The sequence below is a fragment of the Tursiops truncatus genome, chromosome 2 (assembly GCF_011762595.2).
Source record: "Tursiops truncatus isolate mTurTru1 chromosome 2, mTurTru1.mat.Y, whole genome shotgun sequence".
NCBI classification, from domain to species: domain Eukaryota; kingdom Metazoa; phylum Chordata; class Mammalia; order Artiodactyla; family Delphinidae; genus Tursiops; species Tursiops truncatus.
This window is the reverse complement of record NC_047035.1, coordinates 48,875,381-48,887,610: the sequence shown is the minus strand read 5'-3', so window position 1 is coordinate 48,887,610 and position 12,230 is coordinate 48,875,381. Positions and strand designations below refer to the sequence as shown.

At 37.6% G+C, this 12,230-nt stretch overlaps 1 protein-coding gene across 9 annotated transcripts in view; it reads left to right on the top strand.

Moving 5' to 3' along the window:
- The window catches only part of FRMD6 (FERM domain containing 6), a 259,327-nt gene that overhangs the window by 185,715 nt on the left and 61,382 nt on the right, over positions 1–12,230 (top strand). For 2 of the 9 annotated variants that reach the window (XM_073800470.1, XM_073800469.1), the window contains one exon: positions 11,045–11,175. The exons of the other annotated variants lie outside the window; for them this stretch is intronic. The gene's annotated coding sequence lies outside the window, so the exon portion shown is untranslated. The remainder of the gene's footprint in view (positions 1–11,044; positions 11,176–12,230) is intronic. 9 annotated transcript variants of the gene reach the window in all.

Here is a 12,230-nt window from a genome sequence, read left to right as displayed (position 1 = left end):
TTTTTTTTTTTTTTGCGGTACGCGGGCCTCTCACTGTTGTGGCCTCTCCCGTTGCGGAGCACAGGCTCCGGACGCACAGGCTCAGCGGTCATGGCTCACGGGCCCAGCCGCTCCACGGCACGTAGGATCCTCCCAGACCGGGGCACGAACCCGTGTCCCCTGCATCGGCAGGCGGACTCTCAACCACTGTGCCACCAGGGAAGCCCAGCCCCTTCATTTTTTAAAGGTGAGGGGACTAAAGATCCAAAAGACTGAGTGACTCAGAGTCTCACAGCTAATGACAGTGCCGAGAGTAGAAGCTGCTTCTGACTTCCAGTCTGGTCTAGACTAGTGCCATCTGAGGGCTGAAACTCAGCTCACTACTCTGTTGTCCAAGCAGTGAGTCCACTGGCCTGGAGCATGGGGTGCCCTTTCCTGATCCACACAAAGATATCCTATGGCTCGGTTCAGATAGAAGACCTGCCCAGAGAAAATGGAGCTGTGGCCCAGTGAGGCAGAATTATACTTCCTCAAGGCTGCTCTGCCTCTGCCCCCAGTACAGAGCCCTTGGAATTTCTGTTTAACCCCTTTCTCCTTCTCTCCTCTCTCCAGTGAGACTTTGGGTTATAAGCGCCAAGTAGGTGATATCTTGAGGTCCCTCCTGGCTCATTGTTTTATTCATCCATAAACAATCTAGGATTGACCCCAATTTCAAAGGACTGCTCTCTAAATATTTTCAGAATGGTTTATTCTTAAGAATAAGAATATATATAAATATATATTTTTTGCCTCTTCCTGACATTATGTCACCCCCTTTCTATACACTTTTCTCCTCCATTCTGCCCCCCCCCCACCCCCCTTAAGTTATCTTTTCTTAAATATCCCTGGAAACATCCAGTTTCTGGTCTCTGTCTACCAAAAACAACAGTGAAATTCTGATGCTGAAATCTGTGGCACTTATTGTAATAAGTGCTCCGCTCCCAGGAAGCACTTATTGTAATAAAACATAGGATTATGAGAAATCTGATAGGTAAAACAAAGTGCTTGTGAAGGAAGTCTGTTGGTATAGATATTTTCTTTCATGTTTCCCTAAAGAGAAAAAGGACATTTTCGTGGTTCAAGAAAAGACTCAGAATTTCAACTTAGGCTCATTAGGAAGGTGAAAAAAAGGTAAAACAAATAAAAGAGAGCAAAACCTGAAGCTTCATAAATGGGTAGTAAATAACATATCCTGCTCAAATGAGATACAGCTTATAACAGCAAAATTTTAGCATGTATAATCTTAGCAAATAAGAGATAAGTAAGAGATACCTGGGGGAAGAGTGCTCACCATAGGGCCTGACAAATTGCTCACTGAAATTACTACAGAAAAGAGTAATAAGTTTTGAAGACAAAATGGAAGAAAGGCAGTAAAATATAAACGTTAAGAACAAGATTTTTGAGATTAGTTCTCTGGGGTCCAAATCTAGGCTCCACTGTTTTCTAGTGTGTAACCTGGGGGAAGTTACTTAACTCTCTGAACCTCTTTTTCCTCATCTGTAAAATGAAGATGATAATAGCAACTATCTCATAGGGTTGTTTTGATTAAGTGAAATAGCACATGTAAAGCAAGTGCCATGGTGTGACACATAGTAAACAGTCAAGAAAAGTTGGCTTTTATTACTTAAGACAAAAAGAAATGATGTATACAAAGATTTCTAGCCCTTGGAAATCCCTAAGCTTTTGTTTACAAGTAGTTGTTCACAAGATTTTATTTTGTATTTTGATCGCATTAAGTAGGCAACAAATTATAGTATTTCTAAGTTACAGATATTGGGCAATCTATACTGCTGCACTAAGAATAGCTGGCATGTCCCACTGATCACTAATTGAGTTATTTTTCCTAATTCTCCTATTTCCAGCAGTCTCATTCCCGCAGCTTCTGCCTGCTTGCTAATTATTTCTTTCCAGCTGCCAAAAAGTAAATTTACAGATTAAAAAAATTCTCTTTGTGATGAATAATGTTGTACAAAGTACTTTTAAACTTAGAGTACCAGTGGCCCATGTCTTTTTCTCTTGTACTCTGCAAATTTCATGTGAGTCCTTTTTAAGAAAGCCACTATTATTGGGATAAAGCAATTGTTTATTCCTCCCAACCCCACGCACCACCATTGGCACAGTTTATAAAATGTGGGCCAGACCCCTTTACGATTTTCTGTTAGGCCCAAAACTTAAGATTTTTAAACCATTCATTCAAAGAAAATTAATAGTCTGAAAGTTTCAAAGGAGTTTTTAAGAAAAACAAACTTAAGCACATTAGAAAGACACATTTACATCTAAATAGCATAATTACAAATCCAGTCAAAATAGGCACAGGATGTTCCAGAATAATCATGGGTGTCATTCTGCTCTGTTCATTAAAAGGGGGGCCTACCCCAGATAACCCTGTGCCCTGGTAGGTGTTGTATAATATCTTAAACTTAATAAACTTAATACTTTAAAAATGTTCACCAGGTCCCTCAAAAAACAGGTTTTGCTTCTGTATGAAGTATCCAGGACTGTGTTGAATACTTACTGCAAGTCCTGCCAAAGGGTTTCTTGTCTTGGTGGGGGAACAAAATATATGTGTTTAGAGAGGTATTAGATATTTCCCAGTAAGTGCTAAGTGGACTCCTGGAGCAGAACCAATGATGCCCAAAGGTAGGATGGCCCTAGCTTCCCTGGGGCTGCTGGATTTGGGTTGGGTCAGGAGGTCAGGCTGGGATCTTTGTATTCCTCAAGTACAAAGGACCTTTTCTAGGAGCAACAGACATGTTCAGGATTTGGTAAAAGTCTCAAATATTAAAAGAAAATTATGAAATTGAAACTATTAAATGTTTAATTAAATTCATTCATTCATTCAACATAATACATGCCTACTGTGTGCTAGACACTGTTCTAGGCCCCGTAGCTACGTCAGTGAACAAAATAAAGAAAATAATCCGGCCTTCATGGAGCTTATATCCTATTAGGAGACAAACACTAAACATAACAAAGCTATAGTATTTTAGAATGTAGTGTGTTTGGAAAAAGAAAAAGCAGAGCAAGGTAAGGGACATTAGGAGCGCTGGAGGAGGGAAGCAGGGCCTTTGGCAATTTCCAATAATATGGTCAAGGTAGGACTCATTGAGAAGATGACATGAGGGAAGAAGTTGGCCATACAGAGACACCTGGGGGAAGAGTGTTCCAGCAGAGGGACCAGTGAAGGCCTTGGGCAGAAGTGTGCTTGGTCTGTCCCAGGACCAGTGAGAAGGCCACAAAGTAGCAGTAGATGAAGTTATAGAGGTTTGGGGAGCTTATCACGTAGTGTCTGCCTGGTGGACCATTTTAAGAACTTTGGCTTTTACTCTGAGTGAAATGGGGAGTCACTGGAGAGTTTTGAGCCTAAGAGTAAGGTGATTTGACTTGCATTTTAATAGAATCACTGGCGGCTGTGTTGAGATTGAAAAATGGAGTAGGGTGGTCCCGGGAAGCAGGGATACAAGTTAGTCGCTGTTGGCAATAATCCAGTTGAGAGATGCCAGTAGCAGTGGAGGAGGTGGTGAGAAATGACCGAGGTTTATTTTATAGGTCGAACCAATAAGATTTCCTGATTTGAGGAGTATGAGAAATAGCGATCAGAGGAAGGATAACACCAAGGCTTTTTGCATAATTATGGAGTTGCCATGAACTGAGATGGGGATCTGATGGAGGAGCTGGTTTGGGAAAGATAACCAAGTGCCATTTTGGACATGTTATATTCAACTTCCAAGTGGAGAAGTTGAGCAGCTTGTTGGATTTAGGAATCTGGAGTTTAAGGAAGACGTCCAGGCTACAGATAGAAATTTGGAAGTCGCCGGCAGGCTTTGGATGAAATCATATAGGGAATGTCTGTAGACAGGGAAAGCAGTCCATGGACCAAGCCTTGGGTCATATCCATATTTATAGTTTGTGGAAAAGAGAAGTCTCATAAGAATGTATCTTAAGCCAAAGGAATTATGCACATATTTCTGACATAGTGGACCTAATTGTTTCCATTCCCTAAGTAACAGTGTTATTATTAGTAGATATTAATTCTACTGACCCACACCATGGGAAGAAGGAACTATGAGTTACTTTTTCTGTGATGAGGGGCTTGGGCTGAGCCTGAGGCACTTCAGGCTCTAGAGAGTGAGTTGATAAGGAGGAACCAGTAGAGAAGACTGAGGAGCAGTCAGGGGACAGGAGGGAAATTAAAAGCATATACCTGAAATCCAGTAAGGAAAGCATCTCAGGGAGGAGAGAGTGATTCAGTGGTGTCGTGTCAAGTCAAGTAGCTTGAAGACTGAGAGTTGCTCATTAGATTTAACAACCTTGAGGTCACTGGTGACCTTGACAAGAGCTGTATTAGTGGCAAGGTGGGGGACAAAAACCTGGCTGGAGTGGGCTCAAGAATGAAAAGCTTCCGAAAGATAATTCTTATTTTTAGTTCAGTTTCTTATACTATTCAATATTCTATGTGAGTACATTTTAATATGTCTGATAAAATGTGGGGTGGGACTTCAGAATGCTGGGGGCCATGAGGGTCTACAACAGGGATGGGGAGCCTTTGCGTTTCCCACTAGTAGAGTGTATGGTAGGATTGTTTTGTTTTGTTTCTAGTGACGACATGTTCTTTAATTCAACCCATTAATCATTTCATATGAAAAGGATAAAACAGAGCCCCAGTGAGACATGTGTTTTGAGTTGGCTTCTTTTTCAGCAACACTGATAGGTTTGAGCTGACCAGTCTATATACATCATGGTACTCCACCAGCCTGAAAACCTTCATTCATGGAGTGGATGGCTCAGGTTAGGGGTTCCCAGGGGCCAGAGCAAACTGAGTAATAGAAGCTTTGCTTGTTTAATATTTCTTTTATGCTTTGATGACTTTCATTGTGAATATTATTTCAAGGCATGTGATTAAGCAATTTTCATAGTTCTGTATTTTATATCATAATTATGCACTAAGAATTTTCTGGTCTGGGAATTACCTTTGAATTATAATTATAACTTTCTGTAATACTATCATCAGAAAGAATCAACAGGTCTCTGATACTAGTTATCTTTTCTTTCTCTAAGCTTATTAAAATGCTAAAACATAGGCCTTTAATGCTTAAATATTGCTTTTGGGTAGTTAAAAGCTTATAGTGATAGGTAGAATTAAAACATTGTTACATATATTTGAGTGCTGCTTGGTAATGAAAGTACTGTATAGTAATAGTCTTTAGAAAGTTGCTGATTATGGGAAAATGCTGGAAAGGGTAAGGACTTTTCATTTGTAGTGGATTATGGCACATGTTTTTTGAGAAGTGGAGATCCAGTGATTATATGTGTGTTTCTAGTGGGTTGTGGTATACACATATAATGTCAGCATTCTCTGAGGTACTGTTCTGTCAACACTGTTTTATTAGTATCAGTTTGAATGTTGTTCCAGCTGAAACTTATAAGTCACTCTACAGTTAATTAAACGAATGAAATTGGCCTGTAACAGTGAAATGCTTAACACAAGGCCAATGTGAAATAATTTGGCAGTGCTGAGTGTTTTACATGGTTAAATACTGGAGCGTGCAGAGGTATAAAACTAAGCAAATTATGAAATAAATGCTAAGTCTCTTAAGTCATTGACTACAGGATGAACTCCAGATCTCTTAGCGTGGAGTTCGACGTGCCAAAGCAGAGTTGCAAGCCTGTGGCGCACCAGCAAGATTGGCTACAGACATGTTTTGGTTTTAACACAGTGTTGAAAACATCTATTTTCCAGCATTTAAAAATTGAGAAACTTTAAATTAAAAAAAAGTGAATTTTACACATTTTCTTAAAAAACTAGAAGGCATGGCAATGATCTGTTGGGGCAACATAGCAGCTTCCCTTTTTATACGGGTGTGTGCTCAGCAATCCCCCGTTGTCCCCAACAGAGATCCTCTTGCTTCCAACATTGAGACCAAGTGTCTGTTGACATTTTTCATCCTGCAGGCTTCACTCCGATGTTAACTGTCCCTGTAGGCATGTGAGTTTGCTGTCCTCCTGTTGTAAATACTTATTTTCCAGTGTCATCTCGAAGCTCCTTAAGTCTAGCCAAATTGTTCTGCCCTTTGTCCCGTCAAACACATACACAGTTAGTCTGGGTCATGCTTCCTCTACCCCTTCCACTGAACTGAGCTGTTTATTGCCCATACCACTTGATGGAAACAGAGCACATGCTACATTGTATAAGTCATCCTTTTATATATATTTTCTAGCTTCTCAACTGTATTAGAATTTTCTTGAGGGCAACAACTATATCTTAGAATTTACTAGTGCCTATCAAATTTATTTTAGATTTAATAGATTAACTATTGTTTAGATTTAGCTTCCAGTGTATGGTAATATATGATTATTATGATGCTGTAAAAAGATTAGAAAGTATCAAAATCTTGTATAAAGTCTGCTTCCTCAAATAGGACTTTAATTTACTATGTCCATTCCTTTGTAGCTTTGTAATCACATTTATGTAATCTAATTGAGTATTAATTCACTAAACACCTCATTTATTGCCAATTCTCTGATTCTGTTAGGTAGATGAATGAAGTTTCCAAATTACATTACATTATATTACAACATACCATTTTATTTATTTCAGATACGCTTCTTTCTAATGGCTATTATTGTTTTACATGGCTTATTTTCTCATTCATTTGACAAATAGTGTGTACACTATACGGAAGGCCCTGGAGATGTGTGAACTTGACAAGCATGATGGTACCTGCTCTTCAGAAACTTTTAGCTGGAAAGGCAGATATTAAATAATTGAGTATATAATTGTTCAATTTTGATAAGTATTAAGAAGTAGGGCGTGTTCTGAGACCTTATAACAGAGCACTCTGGTCTGGGGGCAGGGGCTGCAGTATGGCGTACAACACGACTGAATTCTAAACTCCTTGACTTTCTCATAATTCCATAGCAGTTTGTAAAATATTCTGAAGGTAAAAATTTAACCTTAGAAACAAATAAATTAAGGGGTAATTTATGTAACAAAATAAGAGCTTAAAAAAAAAAACTTTTCCAAAGAATTTACCATTGGCTGTAGACATTGCATTAATGATAAAAATTATAATTTATAGCCCTATAGTCTTTGTTTAATACTTGAGTTGAACTCTGTTTAAGTAAACAAAAGGAAAAAGGGAAATTGAGCTAGAAATTTCTGATCTGGCTAACTTGCAAAACAACTTTTGTTTTATGAAAGTAATTATTTCAAAGGCATTTGTAGTAAGAACTTTTCTTATGACTTTCAAAAATAGGATATAAAAAGTAAACTGATTTATTCCTTCAAGAGTAACCAGGGTATTGTACCTTAATTTTATACTTCTAAGCCCATGACTGAAAAAAATTAATAGTTTATCAGTCTGATCTTGGAGTGAGGTAATGTGGTGTCGTGGAAAACCTCAGCAGTAAAGTTAGTGACAAGTGTGAGCCAAAAAATAGAGTGGAATTTTGTGTGGTTGCATATATTTTATCACAACAGTCAGACATGCTTTAAGTGTTTTTTCCTAAGGAAAATAGAATTTTATACTTAACCCATCTAAATATAGTGGTAAAGTTAATTTTTTGCATGGTTTATTGTCACACTGAAACAAAGGTCAGCCGCAGTGGTGCCACTTCTGAAATCTTTGTTAAGAAACTCATGTCACTTGCTAATTATAAAAGGAGATTCAGAAAAATCGCCATACTTAAGGAAGGTTTAGTGCAAATAAACCCAAGATTTTTAAATGTGATCTTAAGGAAATGCAAGGAAATCAGATCAGGGCATAGTTTTTTAAGAAATGTCAAGTGTCATGTACAATTTAAAATAAATTCCAAATAAATCTGTTTAAAATCTTTTTAACTTCAAATATTCATTAACTGAGCCCACATTCATTTTAAATCTGTAGAAAGGATGTTGAACTGATAATTTGTCATTTACTACATTATTTGCCATTACTGGTGCCTGGAGAAATGTAAAGATAAATTTTTGTAAATGTCAGTTGTCGAATAAAACCTAGCAGGAAAAGCTAATGGAAGTTATTTTATTCATAACATAGAACGAAACTTCCTTTATTTATTTTTTATTTTATTTATTTATTTTTGGTTGTGCTAGGTCTTAATTGCGGCTTGCGGGCTCCTTAGCTGTGGTATGCGAACTCTTAGTTGTGGCATGCATGTGGGATCGAGTTCCCTGATCAGGGATTGAACCTGCGTCCCTTGCATTGGAAGGCAGATTCTTAACCACTGTACCACCAGGGAAGTCCCAGAACAAAACTTCCTTTAATAATTGACTTATGGATTCTTGAACTAGACTCATGTTTCTGACCAATACGTTTTCAGGAAATTTGTAATCAGTATATTATAGATAGAGGAATTAAATTAATGCATTTTAATGTATAATCTGTTTTCTACTGAGAAGACTTTGAAATATATGCTCAATTGGCAAGGGGATGGGAAAGGATATAAAATTTTATTTGGGGGCTTGGGTAGGCTGGTTAGTGGTCATCTGAATTCCATTTTCTAGTGCTTTGAATCCTGACCAGACATGTTGTAGTGGGACTCCTGTTTGTGTATCTTTTTCTGGTATGATGTTATTTTCTGCATTACTAAGGTTAGTCACATCTTCCATGTAGGCAGTAAGCTGTTTGAGGACAGACAAGATGCTGCATTTCTCCCTCTCCTGAATTCTTCCATAACTCCTAGAAAAGTCCTGGCTCTTGACTTAAGCCCAACAGGATTACAGCTTTATTCTTTCTGATCTCTATAAGGTGAGAGAACCATCATGTAGATTTGAACCTTCAGCAAGTCAGGGAGGCATTTGACACATTAATAAAAGTAACAGAGGGCTTCCCTGGTGGCGCAGTGGTTGAGAGTCCTCCTGCCGATGCAGGGGACACGGGTTCGTGCCCCGGTCCGGGAAGATCCCACATGCCGCGGAGCGGCTGGGCCCGTGAGCCATGGCTGCTGAGCCTGCGCGTCCGGAGCCTGTGCTCCGCAACGGGAGAGGCCACAGCAGTGAGAGGCCCGCGTACCACAAAAAAAAAAAAAAAGTAACAGAAATGTGTTTATGAAAACCCATATGCCTATTTCCCAAGTCTGACATATAAGTAAAATATAACTCTTCCCGTAACAGTCATGTGTATTCAAATTTAATGTTGGCATTCAAAAATATACATTGTGTTGCTTAAATTTTCAAAAGCCTGTGAAAATACAAATTTTGTTTCTTAAACTTTCAAAAGAGCATAAGATTGGGTTTTTAACATTAACAATAGAATGCAGTGATAGAAATTATCTGTGATTTCTCGATGCAGAAAAACAAGGTCTCTTTTGAAATGCCTTAATTTGGGGTTTCTTCCTGGCCCGCGAAAGAACAGGGATTCTTGTTTCCTCATGCCATAAGTTTTCTGTGAGCATACGGAAGGTAGAGTGTACACAGATTTCCTCTGCTTTTCTGGGGTTGGCCAAGGCATAAGTTTAATCCATTGAAAATGTCCACTTGACCATTCCTGCAGTTTTTTCTCCTTGGCTTGACAGATGGTGGTGTCCACTCATGTTGTGGTGATCTAGTTGTCCATGAGGAGGTAATCTTAACTTGACATGGACCTCTGACCATTTGGGTTGATATGCTTGGCCCTGTGGCCTAGGAATGAGATGATAATGGATGTCATATTTTATTATTAGAGGGTTTATATTGGTCTTACCTTTCTTTCAGATTAGGGACAAAAAACACAAAATGTTGGGATTATTTAATATAAAACTTTTGTGTTGCTGGGCCACCCATCTTCTCTGTTGTTGCCTTGACTTCCTTGGAAATAGGAGTTTTAGCTTCCCCTGACCTCTAGTTCTTCATCCCTCTTCTATGTTCTGTTCCTGCTTCATCTGTCCACCTGTGTGTTCTCTATTCTTACAGAAAACAAAATCTCTGCATATGGTATGTTTTATATTGGGATAATGAGAAATTAACTAAAATCATGTATAGAGAGTCCACCCCTTTCTAGTTTATTTTACTGTGTGTGTGTGTGTGTGTGTGTGTGTGTGTGTGTGTGTGTTTCCCCCTGAGTATATTAATAAAGTTACTTTGTGAGTACTTGTATGAATTTAAACCTTCCACAAGCCAGGGGGAACAGTTTGACCCATAAAGCAAACTTAAAAATGTATTTATGAAAGCCAAGTATGTACCTTCCAAGTCTGACATATGAGTAAAATATGAATAAAAGTAACATGTAGTTAAATTTAATGTAGAATTGAAAAATATTTTGTTTAAATTTTCAAAAACTATAAATAAAGATTGAATTTTGAAGATTACCAATAGATTGTAGCTATAAAATAGAACATTTTCCTCAAAGAAATTGAGATGTCATTGATGAGGTTCCTATGGTAATTAAAAAAATAATATTATATATTTTAAATGTTTGATTATGAGAATAATTATATATAATCATAAGAATAATTACAAATGGTGTTTTTTCAATTCTCTGAGATGCTAAAATGTAAAATAAAATAGATTTTCATAAATGTTTATGCACCTTAATTAGTGAGATTTTTCTGCCTAAATGTAGATAGAAATAGAACCATACAGTATGATTAAGAATTCTGACTACCATTATAGTTTGGTATTATAATAAATTACAGTTCAGAAGTTAAATTATATCTGATATTTGAGTGAGGCCATGGATCTTAAAGAATTATTAGCAACTGGAATATACTACTAAGATGAAATAATGTATTTGAAAGTGCTTTGTAAATGATATACTGTATAGACACACCTCGAAGTCTTAATCACAGTTATCTGGATAGTCATTTACTACTGATACTGTAGGAGAAAGAAGAGTGTAGAAATTATCATAGTGTACCTGGGCCAGCCTACAGCAGGGTGTTTAACCTAGACTGTAGGTCATGAGAGAGAGACTCTAATTCTGAAATCAAACACAAATGTCCTGTATGTGTGCATGGACACATTTGTAGGGCAAGGATGCATACTATTTATCAGATTATATAAGAACCATGATTCATATACTGTATGGTATTTTTTACTTAAACATTAAAGGAAGGTGGGAATTCCTTGGCGATCCAGTGGTTAGGACTCAGCGCTTTCACTCCCAGGGTTCGATCCCTGGTCAGGGAACTGTGATCCCGGAAGCAGCGCAGCATGGCCAAAAAAAAAAAAATTAATGGAAGGTAAGCATTTATTTCCTTTAACCAGATTTTCTAGCATCATAATAATATATATCTGTAGGACATTTTTTATTTTACTGATAAATGGAACCTTTACTTGGTTACTTTATTTGGTCCTCAAAGTAATAGTCTCTCCATTTTACAGATAAGGAGGTTAAATGACTTGTATGATTTGACACCTTTACCTGTTTCAATTTGTGACAAAACCAGAACATGACACTCTTCTTCTAACTCTGGGACCTGTGCTGGTTTCTTGCCACCTCAGTCACAATTGCCCTGTTGATAAAACATTTCTAGAGTGTTTGTAAAATATGGTGCAACATTTTGATTTCTTTTTTCTTTTTTTTTTTAACTACCTATTTAAGTGAATTTAGTTTCTGCCAGATACTAAACGTGTGGCCCTTAATTAGCTTACATTGATTTTGCCATAGAGAATTTTTGTGTCATTCTGAACTAGATAGGATAATCTTTTCAAACATTCTACTTCCCATAATAATGCATTTAACTTGGCACAAAATTCCAGATCATTGGATTTTGTCTGAAGAAAACAAGATATGCATAAAATTTCACACTATCAATCCTTTTGTTACCTTGAAAAAATCTCTATTAATTTGTAGGGTTGGTTAGTAAAGAGAAATTTTTTTTTTTTTACTATTTTGTCCGATGGTTATTTGATGTGTTCACTCTTTTTTTTTAAATTTAATTTTATTTTTTATACAGCAGGTTCTTATTAGTTATCCATTTTATACATATTAGTGTATACATGTCAATCCCAATCTCCCAAGTGATCCCATCACCACCACCACCCCGCCGCCCCCCTCGCCCCACCGCTTTCCCCCCTTGGTGTCCATACATTTCTTCGCTACATCCGTGTCTCTGTTTCTGCCCTGCAAACCGGTTCATCTGTACCATTTTTCTAGGTTGCACATATATGCGTTAATATATGATATTTGTTTTTCTCTTTCTGACTAACTTCACTCTGTATGACAGTCTCTAGATCCATCCACATTTCTACAAATGACCCAGTTTCGTTCCTTTTTATGGCTGAGTAATATTCC